General features: G+C 38.9%; 1 protein-coding gene across 3 annotated transcripts in view; it reads right to left on the bottom strand.

The window, feature by feature from the left end:
* The window catches only part of LOC149205398 (RING/U-box protein), a 221736-nt gene extending 201358 nt beyond the window's left edge, over window positions 1-20378 (bottom strand). For all 3 annotated transcript variants that reach the window (XM_089395040.1, XM_089395039.1, XM_089395041.1), the window contains exon 1: window positions 20144-20378. The gene's annotated coding sequence lies outside the window, so the exon portion shown is untranslated. The remainder of the gene's footprint in view (window positions 1-20143) is intronic.
* Between the last annotated feature and the right edge of the window lie 207 nt (window positions 20379-20585).

Here is a 20585-nt window from a genome sequence, read left to right as displayed (position 1 = left end):
TTCCAACATGATGGGCCCAAAAGAGACAAACTAGATGAGGAAACTCGAAGCAAACTAAGGAGGAAAAAGCTATGTTTTACTTGCAGGGAACCATGGGAACCTGGTCATCGCTATTTAGGAAAGGGGAAGATTCACTACATCGAAGTGCTCTCTGATGACGAAAAAGAAGAGGCCACTCCAAGTATCAATGAAAAGCCACCATGGAAGGAAGCAAAGGAAGAAGAGAAGCTTGACAACTCCAAAGAAGAACCACCACAAGAGGAAAGGCCCAACAGAGAAAAGAAGACATGACCACAGGTTAAGATTGCAACCCTTTCAGGCACGCCCAAGTATTACACCTTCAAGGTCAGGGGAGTCATCAAGGGACAATGCATCACAACCCTAATTGATGGAGGATCCACGCACAACTTCATTGATGCAGCACTAGTAGCTAAAAGGGGACTTCCCACCGAAGAGTTCGAGGGCTTGGATGTGATAGTTGCGGACCGGTAAAACTTGGATTGCACACAAATGATCCCAGGTTTGAGTGTTAACTCTTGGTAACTACTCTTTTACGGTTTACCAATTATTTCTATGTAATAGATCTTGCAGACCTCAACATGGTACTAGGAGTTCAATGGTTAAATTCTTTGGGAGGCATGTTAAATGGCGGGCCGCAGGTTGTGTTAGCCAGAAGGATGGAAGCCCTTTTTAGGCACGAGGATATAGCATACGTAACAGAATGTAAGGTACTGACCCAAAAGGCCCCCGGCAATGACAATCTGCAATATAGGGTAGATATTCAACAAGTGTTGGACAAGCATGCTCCAGTGTTTGGTGACATTCCTCCAGGATTGCCTCCTAAAAGAGGATTTGAGCATACTATTGAACTGGAAGAAGGAGCTAAGCCTGTGATCACCACACCATACTGACATCTGAAGAAGTTCAAAGACAAGATAGAAAAAACCATCCAAGAATTGTTACCTATGGTACATATCAAACCAAGCTTAAGCTCGTTTGCATCATCTGTAGTTTTGGTGAAGAAGAAGGATGGCACGTGGAGAATGTGTATTGATTACCGAGCTCTCAACGAGAAAACCATCAAAAATGGGTATCTCATTCCCAGGACCGATGAATTGTTGGATGAACTCCACGGGGCAGCATACTTTTCAAAGATTGATTTACGATCTAGATATCGTCAAATACGAATCCGAGAAACAGTGTTCAGATGTCACTATGGACACTTTGAATTTTTGGTCATGTCATTTGGTCTAACCAACGCCCTCGCCACTTTCCAATCATGCATGAACAGTATATTCAACAAGCAACTAAGGAAGTTTTTGTTGGTATTCTTTGATGATCTTCTCATCTACAACAAGACATGGGATGATCACTTGGGGCATTTGGATCAAATCTTGAGCATCATGCAAGAACAATCCCTTTATGCCAAGGCGTCAAAGTGCGAGTTCAAATTGACGGAAATCCTTTATTTGGGACATATGATTAGCACAAAAGGGGTACAAGTTCATCAAGAGAAGATCCAGACAATAATGGATTGGCCTACACCCAAAACCCTGACAAAATTACGAGGGTGGGTTCCTAGAGATCTGCAACTACTATCAACAGTTCGTTAAACGATTCTCCCAGTTAAGTGTACCTTTGACAGATTTAACTAAAAGGGGAGCATTCAAGTGGACAAAAGAATCTGACAAGGCATTTAACAAGCTCAAGGAAATAATGAGCTCATGTCCAATATTGGCTCTTCCCGACATTGGTCAACCATTCATATTAGAGTGCAATGCATCAGGAGAAGGAATAGAGGCTATCCTAATGCAAAAGGGCCACCCTATCGCATTCAAAAGTCATAAGCTAGAGGATACAGAAAGACTTTATTCCATATATGACAAAGAGATGTTGTCTATAATGCACACATTCACAAAGTTTAGACAGTATTTAGTGGGCAATAGGTTCGTAGTCAAGACGGAACACAACAGTCTGCGTCATTTCTTGCGAGAAAGGGACCTAAATGAACAATAGCATAAATGGGTAAGCAAAATCCAAGCTCATGATTTTGACATTCAGTATGTCAAGGGGAGGAAGAACATTGTGGTCAATGCACTTTCCAAGAAACCAGCAGCATGCACCCTCATGGAACTCGCTGAGCACTGGAAGGCACGTGTCTCCATAGGATATGCTAAGAACCAGTTTGATTGTGCACTAGTCGACAAAATCATCCACGATGACAAGTACAAAATAGTTGATGAAGTCATTTACTATAAATACGGGATATACTAGGTCCCTGAGTCTACACTCAAGGAGAAAATTTTAAAGGTTACATTGAAGAATTCAACCCTACATGTGATCTCCAACAAAAAGAGTACATTGGAGCTAGCACTTCGTGGAGGGCAAAGGTTCTTATTACTCAATTAAGAACCAACTTGCATCAACTTCGGTATGAAATAGGACAGTGCAAAAGGCCTAAAGAAGCTTGGGAAGAATGGGTGTGTACATTTTGCAAATCTAGGGCAATGGAATCGGAAAAACATTTCATTTTGGAATGTGATGCATTCAAAGACATCAGAGAAAGTTATGGGAATATGTTAGCATCAGTTTCTTGGCATTGTCTTTTCAGCGAGGGGATTGTTAGAAGGTTGGACCAGCTCATCATCAATTTGAATAAGAAAAGGATTGAATTGCAAAAAGTGAAAAAATAGGGAACTGATGGTCCCGTAAACTATTTTTAGTCTCATGGACATTAAAATATCATTTCATTTCACATGATATTCCTTCAACTAGACACCAGCGGTTCTTCAAGACATATCGACATATTCACGAACGATTCTCGTGGAAAGGGCTCAAGGAAGATGTGATGAAAATAGTCAGGGAATGCATGACATGTCAACAGAATAAGGTTGAACATACACATCGTGCGGGTCTGCTCCAACCTCTACCAATTCTAGAACAAAAATGGGAGAGCATCTCAATGGACTTCATCATAGGGTTATCCAAAGGACTACAGTTACACGATAGTTGTTGGAAAATCAATACGGGCAGCTCTTAATCTTATTTTCCTTAACCTTAATATTAGCTTATGAACGTATTAGCTTTCCTGTGTTCTTTTAGTTAGATATTTCATCAAACAAATATCAAGAATATGAAATGCAACAATAGAGGACACAAGTATTAGGCTCTCAGCCAGGGCAACACCCCTCCAAGGGGAAAACCCATAAACTCTTCTCTTCTTAGAATCTGCTTCAAATGAGATACAAAGACCCAAACCCTAGGCTAAGTCCTCTTCCAAGTACTAAGTTGTCCCTCTAACAAGTCCTTCTCTGATTATGCACCAACTAGCTTCAAGTTGCAACTTTGACCTACCAACTTCAATACTGCAACTCATCTAGCAACTTCGACCCTGCAACTTTGTCCTTGCAGCCTCTCTGGAAACCCTAATCCAACCTCCTCTTGAGACCTTCCTAGAGCAAGACAATTCTCCCAAGGTCAACGAGGTCAATATAGGGTTTTCTCTCTTCTGACTACAAGATTTTGTGCTTCGTCCTACTGCAACTCGGACCTGCAATTTCGGCCTCCTTCTGCAGCACCAAAAACCCTAGATCTTCACACGTGTAAGAGAGATAAAGCCCAAAAACAAGAAATTTCTTCCTTCTTCCTTCTCCATGACCTTTGGTCTTCTTTTCTACTCCTCCCAGCTTTCGATCGAACTTGTGTGTGAGTGTGTCTCAAATGAGGTCAAACTGCTCCTTAGTATAGCCTTCTCAAGGGGTAGAATTCCCTCCTTTAAGCCAACTTAATGTTTCCAAGGCTGACTTGTACTTTGGAGCTTCCGGGACTTTCTACACTCAAAAATAATTATTTTTACAATTTCATTTTGCCCAGAAGGGTCTTATAAACATGATGTTGAGTCCTTTGATTCATGACAATAAATCCTAAGACCTAACAAACCCTAGAAGCACGAAGAACATGCTTTTACCTAGAAGACCATCAATAATGAGAAACCAATGCTTCAATAATAATAACTTTTCTTTTCTTTCCCTGTTTGTTACATAGGACACATTGAAATGAGTACAACAATTATGAATACCGAAACTAGTTACGTTTATCAACACTCCCTTTTAACTAGGGAGGTATTCATAATCGTACAAACAGTACGACATCATATCTCAAACTGAAGAGTTCTCACAAGAAGAATTGGATTGATAAGTCATACTGTAAGCACCATCATCATGACTAGAACTGTCCCTAAGGTCTAACTAGACAAACTCTACTTTAATCAAGAGCGTTATGCTGGGAGGCTTTACGTGTGATACTGCACTACCTCTACAAGGTACATACCCCATCCAAATGTCTACAAGGTATGTCCTTTTAGGACTATTCTTATCTTGGATCTCCAATCCTGAGTCCTCAAAGAATATCGGTCCTCTCTAACCACTCTTCTCTTGGATACCTATCCCATCCTCGAAAAGTGTCAATACCTTTCCTTCTTGGATACTATATCCTTAAGGAAACCACAAATGCTTATCCAATCCTCTGCCATTCTCTCTTCATCAACTGAAGATGAGAATGCACATGTGATGTCCAACATCACTACCTCTCAACCAGAAAGGACATCCCTATTCTCTTTTAGTCTTGAGAATAGAACCTTGTTCCTATACAAGGAGACTCCTTTACTCCCTCTCAAAATCAAAGGAGATCTAGACTTCCTTTCTATTTGGGAAGTCACCATCACAAGCCTTACAGCTTGTCTTCATAAGAGTATCAGCTACCAGTTCTTCATAGCTTCCCAACTCCTTTCTTTCTGCATCCTTAAGCTTTCCTTTCTTTCAAGGTATCATGGAGCCACCTCCTTTCTTCAATCTTGTGACAAGTTCCAGGCCAATCTTCTTGCTCATCACTTTCTTCTTCGATATGAAGGCATTACATTGAGCCTTCCCAAACTTCAAGTTGATCATAGCTTCTTCTTGAAAGTGATCTTCCTTTGACCTCCAAGTTATCTTCTCACACTGCTACCTTTTAATCCCAAGATGTCAATATCTTGACTTCACAGTTGCCAAGTACTAGATATCGAGCTTCCTTCAAAATCCTTCATCCATACAGTTGAACATGCCATCATATATTCCTGCAACATTCTTCAAGGTAGCAAAATAATATGTTAACCAAATACCAACAATAATAAAAATCAGACTTACCTCATCATGATGACCTTCTCAGTCCATCAACATCCTCATGGTCCATCTCCATATGACTTTTTCTTCATGCATCAGAGTGCCCAAGGATCGAACTTGATTACCAAGTTACAACCTTTCTTTCGAAGACTATACTAGATGTTAATCATTATTATATATATTCTAGAGAAAGTCTTAAATTCTTCATATATTCTTAAGTAAGTCAAATCTTATACTTTTTCAAGCATCATATATCCATATACCTAAGCATCCTTTATGACCCACTTTCTTTCCACAAGATTCTACACATATGAATCGTATCCAAAGTTTTATATTCAACATGCATTCCTATGCTTTCATCCGATCATCTATCTATTCATATATCTCACAAAGAGCCTGCATCCTGACCCATTGCATTCTTTCATCCCTTTACCAGTATTGATTCCACATTACATGTAATGTTTACTAACCTTTGTCACAGTGCTTCTTCCATGAACCTTTCATAATTATGTTTCTTCCAGGATCATGATGATCCACCTAAGCAAGATGACTTCCTCAAACATAATGTTAGATAATGCCTAGATGATCAATATGCAAAATGGTCTATCTATCCATTTATCTAGATGATCTCTATAAAGCAACTTAATCATGTAAATTATAGACATGCCACTATCATATGCTTCTTTCTATGATGTTATGCAAAACATACTACCCTAAAAGAAAGATTAATATTTACAAGGAACCTGACAGTCAGCAAACCTTCTTTAGTAGTAAAGATCATTCACTTCTTCCTTCTTTTCCTTCTTCTCCGGTTCTCCCACTACTTCGACTACATGAGCTTCACTCCTTTCCTTTCTCTTGTTTTGTAGGCTTGGACAATCCCTCTTATAGTGCCCAAATTCATTGCACTTGAAGCATTGAACCTTGGACGTGTCTTTCTTCTTGGACTTACAAAAATTTCCCTTCTTCAGCTTCTTGACTTGGGCTAGAAAGGCTTGAGATCGCTCATCAAATCTAATATCATCCTTAACCTTGACCCTTGATTCTTCTAACATGCATTGTGCCCATAACTCATCAAAGGGAGTTGAATCCTTCTTGAAGTAGATACTTGTTGCAAAGTTGCTCCATTCTGGTGGCAATGCATTTAGTACACAGATGGTTACTTCAAAATCAGTAATTGGTTCCCCAAGTCCTTGCAAATAGTCTCTTAGTTGAGAGGCTCCCATGAGAAAGGATGTCGCATCTTCATTCTATAGAACTTGTTACTCAATGACATCTTTTGTCCTGTTGTACTTACTGAGTACAAATTTACTAGCCTTGGAAGTCTTCAAATTTGCAACAAATGGAACAAGAGAATCTTAATTGATTCAACTATGATCCTTTGAGCCCTTACTTCCTCTTTCTTGTACTTTGATAGTTCTTGTGTCTTATCTTTCTCAGGTTCATTAATTTCCCCAGTAACATATTCCATTAGTTCTTATTCCGTGAGTATCAAGCCAATTCTTTTCTTCCATGCTAGATAGTTTGATGTCCCAACGAGCTTATTGCTCTCCTTGTAGAAAGAACCCTTATGACTTAAAGATTCAGGCATGATGTAATAATATGTTACTTACTTGGGATCAAGGTTCTCCTTGATGATTTCTTCAAAATTCTTTGATGCCTCCAAGATTCTTGAAGAGTCTTCAACAATGTCTTTGAAAGATGTCTCTTGGGATTCTTCCAATAACAACTTCCAAGATCCTTGATGCCTTCTTCAAAGATTCCTTCCAAATAAATCTTCAACACTCTTTTTGAAGTCTTTCTCTCAGATCTTCCTTAGATACGAGCTTGATGTAGTCTTGATCTTCTTCAGTTGAAACCCTACTTCTGGGTCTCCTACCAATGAGTCTTCAACCCCTCTCAAAGTCTTCTTTAGTCTTTTCTTAAGAGTTTCCTTTTCCCTTCCCCTTGACAAGTAACTCCTACTGTCCTTCCAACTGCCTTCCTTGTTCACTTTACCTCTGATACCATGTTGGAAAATCTATAGTGCCAGCTATTAATCTTATTTTCCTCAACCTTAATATTAGCTTGTGAACTTGTTAGCTTTCTTGTGCTCTTTTAGTTAGATCTTTCACCAAACAAATATCAAGAATATAAACTGCAAAAATAGAGGACACAGGTATTAGGCTCTCAGCCAAGGCAAAACCCCTCCAAGGGGAAAAACCTGAAACTCCTCTTCTTAGAATCTGCTTCAAATGAGATACAAAGACCCAAACCCTAGGCCAATTCCTCCTCCAAGTACCAAGTCGACCCTCTAACAAGTCCTTTGATTTTGCACCAACTAGCTTCAAACTACAACTTTGACCTGCCAGCTTCTATATTGCAACTCGTCCAGCAACTTTGACCCTACAACTTCGTCCTTGCAGCTTCTCTAGAAACCATAATCCAACCTCCACCTAAGACCTTCCTAGAGCAAAACAATTATCCCAAGGTTAACGAGATCACTATAGGGTTTTCTCTCTTCTGGCTACAAGATTTTGCACTTCGTCCTACTGCAACTCGAACGTGCAATTTCGTCCTCCTTCTACAACACTAGAAACCCTAGATATTCACACGTGTGAGAAAGATAGAGCCCAAAAACAAGAAATTTCGTCCTTCTTCCTTCTCCAAGACCTTTGCTCTTTTTTTGCTCCTCTCAGCTTTAGATTAAACTCTTTCTTGATAGATCGAACTTGTGTGTGAGTGTGTCTCAAATGAGGTCGAACTACTCCTTTATATAGCCTTCTCAAGGGGTCGAATTCCCTCCTTTAGGCCGACTTGATGTTCCAAGGGCCAACTTGTACTTTGATGCTTCCAAGACTTTCTAGACTCAAAAATAATTATTTTTACAATTTCATTTTGCCTAGAAGGGTCTTATAAACATGATGTTGACTCTGTTGACTCATGACAATCAATCCTAAGACCTAACAAACCCTAGAAGCACGAAGATCATGATTTTACCTATAAGACAATCAATAATGAGCATGAAACCTATGCTTTAATAATAATAACTTTTCTTTTATTTTCTTGTTTGTTACATAGGAAACATATTTAAATGAGTACAACAATTATGAAGACTGAAACTAGTTACATTTCTCAACAGTAGTAGACAAGGTGACTAAATATGTACACTTCTTTGCCATCGCAGCTAAATACTCGACCAAACAAGTAATAGAACTGTTCTTCAAAGAGGTTGTTAGGCTACATGGGCTGCCAAAGAATATATTCAGCGATCGCGATAATAAATTTATGGGCGCATTTTGGCAAGAACTCTTCAGACTAGTGGGAACTGAATTGACCCCTAGCACAAGCTATCACTCGCAAACCGACGGTCAAACAAAAATTGTGAATAAGTGGATTGAGGGGTATCTATGCAACTATGCAACAGGTCAACAGAAAGCATGGATTAAGTGGTTATACCTTGGGGAGCATTGCTACAACACCACCTACCACTTATTGATTGGGATGACACCCTTCAAGGCTCTGTATGGATATGATACACCCTCCTTCATCGACAGAATTATTGGAGACAATAAGGCACTTCTTGCCAAAGACTGGATATAGGAGAGTCGAGACATTCTCAAGGTACTCAAGGAGAATATACACGTTGCTCGTAATCGATAGAAGATGTACGCAGACCAGCATCGCACAGAACGCAGTTTTGAGGTAGGAGATATTGTCTTCTTACGCTTACAGCCCTATAGGCAATCTACACTCAAGAAGAGCGGGGCAGAAAAATTGAAGTCGAGGTTTTATGGGTCATACAAAATTCTTCGAAGAGTGGGCGAAGAGGCATATGAGTTAGAGCTACCGAGTGACAGCAAAATCCACAATGTATTCCATGTGTCATGCCTCAGGAAGGATGTAGGTTAGCAAGTCACCACCTTTGTCGAATTACCACCTTAGATGAACAGGGACAGCTGGAATTGATTCCGGAAACGATCATGGTCGTGCAGGAAAAGAAGTTAAGGGGAAGCATAATTTCATAATACCTCATCAGATGGGAGAAATTACCAAAGGAGGGTGCAACATGGGAAGGAAAGCAGATTTTGCACCACCCGAACTTGCAGTTGCTTGAGGGCAACCAATCTCGAGCAGGGGGGACTATAATGTCCTCTATGAATTGAGGACAAAGAGGACTTATTAGCCTATCCATCCCCGTAGGATATAGTCCTCCATAAAGGGGATAAACACCTAAAATACCCATTGTTGGGCAAATTTTGGGTCAGCTAGGCGGAAAAACCCAAAACTAGGGTTTTGATTAAGGTTCACTCAATCGATTAAAAAGGATGTAACCCCTTAGAAAGTCTATAAATAGAGGAGGCTTGAATTCATTTCAAAGCATCTTTTTCTTTTGTCAATTTCGGTGGTGAAAGATTCCACCCTAGTTGACATCCTTTTAATATTCCTCTCTGTTCTGGGCAAAAGTTCTATCTGAGGCAGCAAATTCTTGGAGACCATACTTTGTTTTGGGCAGCATATCCTATGAATGCTAACATTTTGTTTTGGATAGCGAATTTTGTGGAAGTTCTTCCTTATTATGGTACAGGACGCATCTTAAAAAATAGTGAGGGCTTGGTGATTTAATATTAAGTGACAACGAAGTTCTGTGTATGGTCATTATTTTTACGTTGGCATCAAAGCAGCAGAGTCTTTTATCATAGATTGATGTTCTCACGCTATGAAGAATTAACCATCTGAAATAGACCCAATTCTGAGAAAAGATAAATATTTCGGCTTTGTATTGAGTTCAGATTTCCTATAACCAATCTACATAGCTTTGTGATTACACATCGAACTTCTGAAACGGAAACCCGATCTCTCTGTGGATATTGCGGAACCCTAGGTTTATTGTAGATTTGGTGACTTAATACTGAAAATGATGTTCAAACTGGAGATGTATCATCCAAGAAATGTCATGAACAAACATCAGCATATGAATCTGACAATGAAGTCTTGTAAAAGCTCGCACAGTTTTTATACCCCTGTAGTTGATGTGAGACAAAACGGTGACAGGAAAAAAGGAAATAGCGGCCTTTGCAATAGCAGAACTTGAGCAAAGGGGAGACTAAAGAATAGTTTCGAATTTTTAATAAATTGTTGTAGCAACATTGGTTAAAAACTCTGGTTAGGGTTATGGTTTTGATCTCAGTTTGATAGGATTTGATTAAAATTGACTCTTAAGTAAATTTTGAACCAATTTACACTACTGAACTATGATTGATCTATACGTACATTGTTTGGTCAAGCTCAAGTTTGAAATTTATATGAATTGTTGCATATCAAACTGAGTTATTCTTTCTGGCCAGTACTATATTTTTTGACACTGTACATTGTTTACATCAAATATAATTATTGGTTGTTAAGAAGTCTCTACCTAAAACCCCAAATCATTGTGAAACCCTAATGCAAAAATTGACCTAGTTTACTACAATTACATTCATGATGGAGACTAAGTAATTTTATTAAAATACTACAATTACATTCGTGAATTTTCCTAGTAAGGGATCGAATTGACTCAAATTTCATTTTGAGGTCCAACATTCCCTTTGAAAATGATGCGGAAGTTGAAGAATGGTCCAAAGATGCCCCAACATTCCACTTGACTTCCCAAATGGCTAGTTTGAAGCTCTAACGACTAGTTGACTTAACTTTTAATGGCTAGCAAACTCGACCTTGCCACCTTTTTGCTTGATTTCCAATGCCTTAATGATTTTGCCAATTCTAGCACCTGGGTTTGTTGTAACTTGACTTGATTTCATCTAAGTCTTGCTTCATTTGACCAAATTAAGCCCTATGTTTCCACATCATCATTTCCTTCATCACACCCTTATGGTTGATCTCTAATTCCCTTGGGATTTTGGAGAAACTAAGACGTGGTTTTTGTTCCTCTTCTTCTGTAGATCAATTTTGACATAATGCACGTCAAATTCTATCAAGATCTTTTCTTGTTATGCCCACTAAAAACTTGTTGTATCCATTGACCAACTTTGACCAATTTTAACTTGACAATGCCTTCATTCTTTGGGGAAATTCAACATCGCGTGGCATCCTCCCATCAAACTGTACAATTTGGGACCAACTTGACATTTTGACTTCCATGACCACTTGCATCAAGAAACGTGAACCGCCTTGAGAAACATGAAAAGTTGATTGTGTGAGACTGCCATGTATAAGAACTATATGAGGGATAATGCACCAAGGTCAAGGCCACATATAAACTCAATAAACACATAACCATGTGATAAGACGTAGGTGCACCCCAACACAGGTTGCACTGGCCCTTACACTGGTGATCACTCCTACATAATCAAGCTCCTCTAAAACCATGAGTCCTCAAGTAAACCCATCCAAGGCCCTCCAATCCTATCCAAGACAAAAAGAACCAGAGATGAACCCAATGGGACCAACCATGGTCTAACCAAACACAAGGTCTAGGACACCTAATACAGGGTCTCACATGGTTGTTTCAAGGCTTGAATTGTCAGCTTACAATGATGGTGAAATATATTGCAAAATTTGTATGTACATCTGCTAACATGAGGGGTAATAGTTGACTCCAACTACGAGAAACATGCTCTTCTAGCGAAGATGTGAGAACCCCAATATCTTACACCTGTCACCTGAAACAAGCTCACAAAATAAGCATAGAATACTAGGAGAGAGTCGGAATGAAGTCTGACCCCTTACAATGACAACAAAAATTCAAAATGAAATAGCAACTAACTGAAACAAAATGCATAACTAATGTAAAAGGAAATTTGACCGTGAAAAATATATAACTAAACTAAAAGCATGTAAGTAACATCACTAAATTAAATTAAATCACAAAAGCAAAATTTGAAACTATGCTAAAAGGAAATTTCAATAAATGAAAAGAAAATATTTAAACAGATTTTAATGCTCATGCCTAAGAGGCTATTCAATTCTATCCTAGTCTGATCTAAAAGAAACGAAATGTGTTGAGTAAAATCATATAACCAATGTAACCAACATCTTAATTCATCATTACCATGGAATTCACCTATGTACTTGGTTGCTAAGAAAAACAATGAAACGTCAAACCTATAGTGGATATATGTTAGAACTTCCTCTGTGATTTGTACCAAATCTAGGTGGAATCTTCATCACACAGAAGGAAATCGAAGAAGAGTTAAGGTTTCTCTATGTTGTTACAAGCTTCTTTAATCCACAAATCAATAGGGCTAATATAATGATATTTCTCATTGTATACAAGGCCGCTCATCAATGCTTTTCGCTGCATAGGTAAGCAAGGGAGGTTTTGATAGTGGCTCTAACTAGAACCTGCATAAAGATTGTCATCCTCCCTGGCTACCCCTAATCACATACAAACACCAATGATGAGACATTTAGAAAAATCAAAATTATGAAACCCACAACTTACTATTAGCCGCTTTAGAGAAGGATGTTGGAAGCTTCTGAAGTATGTTTGAATCTAAAGATGCTTTGGTTTGCCCACTACTGCAAGGTTGATTTCCTTTATGTCAAATGGATCTTTGTACACCCAATAACCACGTGCCAAAGCTATCCACTACTGAAAAGTCTCATTTGTGGCTTGAATGTAGAAGTTGTTGAGAAATCTAGGGCAACTAGATTAGGTGATTTCTCTTACTTTGTAAACTACTTGTGATGTATTTTTACAACACTTGATTAACTTCTTCTTTCCTTTATTGTAATTAGAGTTCTCTATCATCAAACAGCTACCAAATCATAAAGAACAATGAGACAACAGGACACAAGATGTAGGCAATCAGCGAGGGCCAAAACCTCTCCAACTGAGATGAAAACCCACCAAAATTCTTCTCTTCTTATAGAAATTGAATTGACAAATTACAACTACAAGACCTATGACCCTTGACCAAGACCCTCCAATACCAAGTCAACCTTCCTTCTTGATGAGCTTCCCTTACATAACTTCCAGCAACAAACTTCAACCTTCCAACAACTTCGATCTAGCAACGTCAGCAAATTCAACCTAGTAGCTTCATAGCTTCGACCTTGATGCAACTTCAGCAGCTTCGACCTAGCAACTTCACAGCTTCGACCTAAAAGCAGCTTCACAGCTTCGACCTAGAAGTAGCTTCACAGCTTTGACCTAAAAGCAGCTTCATAGCTTCGACCTAAAAGTAGCTTCACAGCTTCGACCTTGCATCTTCACAACTTCGACCTTGTAACAACTTCAACGGCTTCGACCTTGTAACAACTTCAGCAGCTTCGACCTTGTAACAACTTCAGCAGCTTCAACCTAGCAGCTTCGACCTTGCAGCAGCTTCACAACTTCGACCTTGTAGCTTCACAGCTTCGACCTCACAGCTTCGATGTAGCTTCAGAACTTCGTCTTGCCCAATAATTGTAAAAACCCTAACATGGTAGGGAGAGAGAGAGGCCCAAAACTTCGATCTTGCTCTTCTTCTCTTTTTTCGTCCTTTTCCAGCTTCTATCTTGTGGAGATCGTACTTGCTTGAGACTATGTCCAAATGAGGTCAAGTTCCTTCTTGTTTATAGGATTTTGAGGGGTACAAATTGCTATCTTTAGGCCGACTTGTCCCTTCATGTAGCCCAACTTGATCTTTGCACTATGACGAGGTCTTGGAGGGTCTTTTGACTTTCTTTTGACTCAAATAAATTTTCTTTACAATATGTAACATGCCCAAAAGGGTCTTTCATACATGACAATGACTCAATTGATTTGTAGACTCAATGACAAGCCCTAGAAGCACTCAAAGGGTGCTTGACATAAAAATAAATCTCCCTTAAGCATGAAACCCATGCCTGAAGAATAACAATAATAATTTTATTTTTCTCTTTTTCATTAAATACATAAAATCATGATTACATATGTCATTATGAAGAACGAACCTAGTTACATATTTCAACACTCCCTCTTAAATAGGGAGGTATTCATAATCCACACAAGGTACTTGGACATTCTCAATCTGAAGAATTCTCATAAGAAGAGTCAAATTGGTAACCCATCTGTTTAGCATCATATCATACAGCATTGTCACATAGCAAGGCCTTGACTAACAGCTCTATCTCTCCACAAGATCAAAGCACAATACTGGCGAGACCAATGATTTATAGACACCATCATCATTGTCTCTCAAGGAACATACCCCACCCGGGTGTTCACGTGGTATGTCCTTACAGGACTATTCTTATCTTGGATTCCCAATCCTCAAAGAATATCGGTTCTTTATGACTACTCTTATCTTGGATGCCCTACCACATACATCCTCAAAGAATATCAGTCCTTTATGACTACTCTTATCTTGGATGCCCTACCACATACATCCTCAAAGAGTATCGGATGGCAAATGCTTACCCAATCCTCCATTCTTTCTTCCCAAAGTGAAGATAAGAATGATGTGTCTATCTCTCCCTCTCAACTAGGGAGGATATACCCATTCCTACAAAAGGAATGCGCCCAAGTTCCCTCTCATCCCGAGACTTGTCCAAGCTCCCTCTTAACCAGGGACTTGCTTCCGAGCTCCCTCTTAACCAAGGACTTGTTTCCAGCAGTAGCTATCTATTGTTTGGTGGAGATCATGGGACCTATAGCTGCTTGTAGGGATCCTCCTTTCGAGGTCATGAATTTCTTCTTCATTATTATGGAGCCTTCATCTTTTTTTCTTTTCTGTTGTAAGGCATCAACCATCCATCACTTTCCTTCACAAACAATGCCAATCATGTCATCTTTTTCTTCATCGGAAAGTGATCTTCTAGTCCACATCTAGCTTTCCTTCATACAACTACCTTTTCCACGTCATGTTTCTTTTAGGATCTTCTATCCCACCACATGAGTGCTAGTTGTAGGTGACATCTACAACTCTTTTTCCGGTAGCGCTGCATTAACCCATCCAAATGTTGTTCAAAAACCAAAATGAACATCAAATCAAGATTACCTCTTGTGATGGCCTTTCATCATGACATTGTGCTTGCAATATCAATCATCCTGCACATTCATAAGCACATCTCCAAGACTTTCAATGTCAAGGATCTCTTTTCTTTACAGACCTTATCAGGATCTTCATGCCTTCTCTATGGAGATGTCATGGCCAATTCTTCTAGTCATTGGACGTTGATTTCCATAGTTGCATCTTTCACGATCTCTTCTTTCGTTCTTCGCATATAGCTCCCCAAGAACTTCCATCCATAGTTCCTTCATCTTTGTCAACCACCCGATATTCCATATGAGGACATATTATGTTGATTTCATCTAGTCAATATGTGAACCATGCCTTCATGCATCTTTCCAAAGGAGGAGATCCCTTTTCCTTGATCATGCTCATGCGATAAAGCATTTACCCATGCAACCATATGACGACATGACTCAATTAAATACATGCACACACACCTCTTTCCTTCTTCTGGTCATCTAGGCTTCCTTCAGTAGCTTCCTTTTCTTGATTGAGAGTACTTCAACCATCTCGACATGTTGCATTCCTTTGTCACCATACCATCATCCTTCTAAAAAATGAATCCCATACAAGGTGGAATTCTCAGCGAGACACTTGCTTCCTCCAAGAGAGGTGAACCTTCTAGTGAACATTCCAAAAGCTCCTTTCTCATGATGATGATGTATGATGAATTCTTTCTATCATGCTAGATGACTTTCTTTCAACCATATGCACTACACATGCTTTCAATGAGGTTACCAAGAGCTACTTCCTTTATATGATGTCTGTTACATTCATGTAGACTTCTACTTGAGCTATTCTTTCAAGCTTTTCTAATGATATCATGAGCTCTTGCTTCAATGGTGTGCTTCTAGTTTGATGTCATACTCTACTAAGATGTATCTCGTCATAATGTTTTTCATATTGACTGCCATCGTGGAGGTCTTTTCACCTCCTACTTCTTCTTGCTATGAATTGGAGAAACCCTAACAGTGAAGATCCATCCCTTTAGATTTCTTCTCATCAAGTTCTTCTCCTTCTTCAGTGGTATGAGCCTCATTTCTTTCTTTCCTTTTGTTGTCCTTCTTGAATTTTGAACAATCTTTCTTGTGATGCCCATATTCCTGACAGCCATAGGATTGGATCATTGACATATCCTTCTACTTCTTTTTCTGAGGACCAAATTTTCCAAACCTTCCTTTTCTCTTAGTCATGGTTTACTAAATGAGGTGGCTTCCTTCTTTCCAGAAATGCTTGATACTAAGTTTCCCCATTCATTAGATAGTGCATTGAGTACCACAGTGGTCATTTATCTATCTGACATGATTTCCCCCAACTCTTTCAGTTGGTCTCGTATTTCTAACACCCTCATGAAGTATGAGGCTATTCTTTCTTCCTTTGATATCTTCATCTTATAGAGCTTGAGCTTCTTCTTTTCGCAATTCGACAAGTGATCCTTGACTCAAAGAAAGGGAGATCTCCTTGAATCCTTGATGATGATGACAACGCCGCCCTCTTGCTTCCTTGAATTGGAGACTTCAAGATGCTTCAATGTGTAATCCTTCTTTGAGTTGATGTGGGGTCTTCGAGGTCTTATTTTCCTTGTGATGGAGATTGTAAGCTTACCAAGAATGCTTCAGTTGAAGAACCCTACCTTTGAGTGAGCAAGGGTTTTGAGGTCTTCTCTTTGTTGTTGCTTTGAGTAGTCTTTCTTAATACTTCTTAATTTGTTTGGTCCATATGAATCCCTTCTTGATAATTCGATGTTCTTGATGTTTCCTGAATGATCTTCTTGTGTTTCGGTCCTTGAGTATCCTTCTTTAAGGTACCTTTCCTTGATGTTGAGAAATCTAGGGCAGCTAGATTAGGTGATCTCCCTTACTTTGATATTACTTGATTAACTTCTTCTTTCCTTTATTGTAATTAGAGTTCTCTATCATCAAATAGCTACCAAATCATAAAGAACAATGAGACAACAGGACACAAGATGTAGGCGATTAGCCAGGGCCAAAACCTCTCCAACTGAGAGGAAACCCCACCAAAATTCTTCTCTTCTTATAGAACTTCAATTGACGAATTCCAAGGCCTATGACCCTTGACCAAGACCCTCCAAGACCAAGTCAACCTTCCTTCTTGATGAGCTTCCCTTACACAACTTCCAGCAACAAACTTCGACCTTCCAGCAATTTCTCCAACAACTTCGAACCCAACAACAATTTCTGCAACTTCGACCTAGCAGCTTCACAGCTACAACCTTGATGCAGCTTCACAGCTTCGACCTAGAAGTAGCTTCATAGCTTCGACCTTGCAGCGTCACAGCTTCGATGCAACTTCAGAATTTCGTCTTGCCCAATAACTGTTAAAACCCTAACACGAGAGAGAGAGAGAGAGGCCCAAAACTTTGATCTTGCTCTTCCTTCACAGCTTCGATGCAACTTCAAAATTTCATCTTGCCCAGTAACTGTAAAAACCCTAACACGAGAGAGAGAGAGAGGCCCAAAACTTCGATCTTGCTCTTCTTCTCCTTTTTTGTTCTTTTCCAACTTCTATCTTGTGGAGATCGAACTTGCTTGAGAGTATGTTCAAGTGAGGTCGAGTTCCTTCTTATTATAGCCTTTTGGGGGGTACAAATTGCTATCTTTAGGCCGACTTGTCCCTTCATGTAGGCCGACTTGATCTTTGCACCATGAAGAGGTCTTGCAAGGTCTTTTGACTTTCTTTTGACTCAAATAAAGTTTCTTTACAATATGTAACATGCCCAAAAGGGTCTTTCATACATGACAATGACTCAATTGACTTGTAGACTCAATGACAAGCCCTAGAAGCACTGAATGGGTGCTTGACCTAAAAATAAATCTCCCTTGAACATGAAACCCATGCCTCAATAATAACAATAATGATTTTATTTTTCTCTTTTTCATTAAATACATAAAATCATGATCACATATGTCATTATGAAGACCAAACCTAGTTACATATTTCAACAGAAGTACCCCTTATACACATGTACATGTCTGCTCTTGCATGAGTTGATATGGTTGCTCATACTTTATGGAATAACTTGGTTCTTTATGCAACCAAAGTTTCGTAATCTGAAATTTCTTAGTGTTTGTGTCATAAATGGGATCACCATCAAAATTAGCATAGCTCATATCCCATTTAAACCGATCAACCTAGACAAATACATCAATAGTTTCAAGCTCTTTGTGGACCCCAACCTCTTCAAGAGTATGCCCTTTAGTTAAATTTTCCTCTTCCAATTCACTAACAAATGTGTCATGAAGTTCAAATGCTTGGAAAGGAGAGAAGCTTGTTGAACTTGTGCTTTCATTTTGAGAAGGGTGGATGGGTTCTTCAATTATCCTAACATCAAGGTTTTCTTCACATCCCTGTTCTTCAATTATTTCTTGATTTTTGATGGGAAACCTAGTTTCTTCATTTGTACCAATAGGAATATCTTCTTTTAATTCCACCACTTCATTTTTCTCGCTGAGATGATGCTCTCAATTAAATTCTGTTGTTAGATTTTCTTGAGATTTATTGTTGTAAGCTAACGGACTATTCTGTGAACTAGATAGCTCTTTCTCACATTGGTACTAATTCATCGTTGTTGCTTTCTTCATTGAGCACTTGTTAAATCAGAGACTGACTATTCTTTGTTTTCTCTAATAAGTTAAACATCTCAGTGCCAAGAAATCAGCTACCTACTTTCTTGATACAGCTATTATTGTGTTTAGCTGCTCATTTCTTCCTGTCCTTATCTATCTTTCAGCATTTAGTTAGTTTATCGTAGTTTTATTTCCACAATTAGATAGTTTTACTTTAATTTCCATACCCCCTTGGCTGTGACGATCATCCAATATCTTACAGCATTCAACAAAACAAGCATGGTTGCTGGTACAGAATCCGGATGGGTCTGTTACCGCAAACAGTGTAAGCTCTAATTGGGACCTCATATCGAAGAGAACCCTTGTAACTGTTGCTAGGTCATTTATCCCTGTCAACACTATGTTATCACAGATCTATCTGGATATTTAATCGATAAGAACAATGAGTGACCAGAATTTAAGTCCAGGCCACAGTGTTTTAATTCTGATTTCAGACAGAAATTGTTATTTCTGGTGTTCGAAAAAATATAGGCACTTAGAGGGGCTTTTACATGTTTAAGACTTGACGAACACAAACCAATCTGAACACTTAACTGCAATTTGTATCCTAGCATTTGATGGCATTTCTGTTTATTAAAAACCTAATTCACTAACTGTTGTCCTTCGTATGCTAATCACGCTACTGACGAAATGTAGCTTATTCTGATATGCTTCTATGGTGCATATATTGATGCTTTACTCTCGTTGTTGGCTCAGCTAATATATTTACTACATTGAAATTCTAGTCTTTCCACGTGTCATTATTAGTCGTCTTTTCGTGTTTATTATGCTAGAGGCATTATTTATGACGTGTCTCAGAAAAATAGGGTTGTAAGTTTCCACGGCCATTGCATGATCTTAAATCAGACCACCGTATCTTTTGAGGCCATTCTTCTCATCCTCATGATATGTTTCAATCTTTGCTCTTTCTTATTAAAAGAAAAACTAGTAAAGTGAGTTTAGTTCTGGTTCAGAGTTAACTTCACTTTTTAATTCCAGGACAGAAATCAGGACAGACTCAGCCTATATTTTGGGTTAACTCATCTATTCTGCTGGGGTGGATTGGTATACTCATAAATCAACTGGTGAAGTCTGTAGATTGTAAGACACCAAGCTCAGAACAGAGAAAAACGACAACAGGACGGCAAGGGGCATTATGAGATGCGATCGCGGGCGAGCGAAAAATAAATTGATTGTAAGTTTGAAAGATGAAAATCAGAAAATTTAAGCAGAATGTAGCGCACTGACCAATCTATTTCACGATTGAATCGTTTGTTCAAGTTTTATTGGCGTTTTACCACCTCGCCACAGAACGCAACTATCCCATCTCACTCACCCGAAATTAAAATTATTGTTTAATCAGACATTAAACAATATACAATTCACGGTCCCTCCATACCTTATTTTGCTCTGCCCACGCGCTGCCAAAATCTTGCCTTACATTGTGGGTGCCAAAAGGAAATAAGAAAGCCTGAAATTGGCCGGCCCTTCGTGCTGCTTCCGATTTCTGCCTGTCTTGTTGCCGGGATATGCCTACACTCACAAAGTAAAACCCAGTGTGTCGATATCTAAGAGCGCGGGGTATATCATTATTTTATCCCGTGCCAAAAGTTTTCAAACGGTGCCCAACTCTTTCTAGAGATTGGTGTTTGGAATTCACCTGTTTTTATTTTGCCCAAATATATTTGACTTTATTTTTACATAATAAAATTACACAAAAAGAAAATATATATATATATATAAAAGAAATGGGGTACATATTAAATTAGGGTAGATTATCTCAATATTATATATAAGAAATTAGGTATATATTAAATTAGTGTAGATTATCTTAATTCCAA

Source organism: Pinus tabuliformis, chromosome 1_2 (genome assembly GCF_031772625.1).
Source record: "Pinus tabuliformis cultivar Carrire ecotype Pingquan chromosome 1_2, CPIR1, whole genome shotgun sequence".
NCBI classification, from domain to species: Eukaryota; Viridiplantae; Streptophyta; class Pinopsida; order Pinales; family Pinaceae; genus Pinus; species Pinus tabuliformis.
This window is presented reverse-complemented; position numbering and strand designations above follow the sequence as displayed.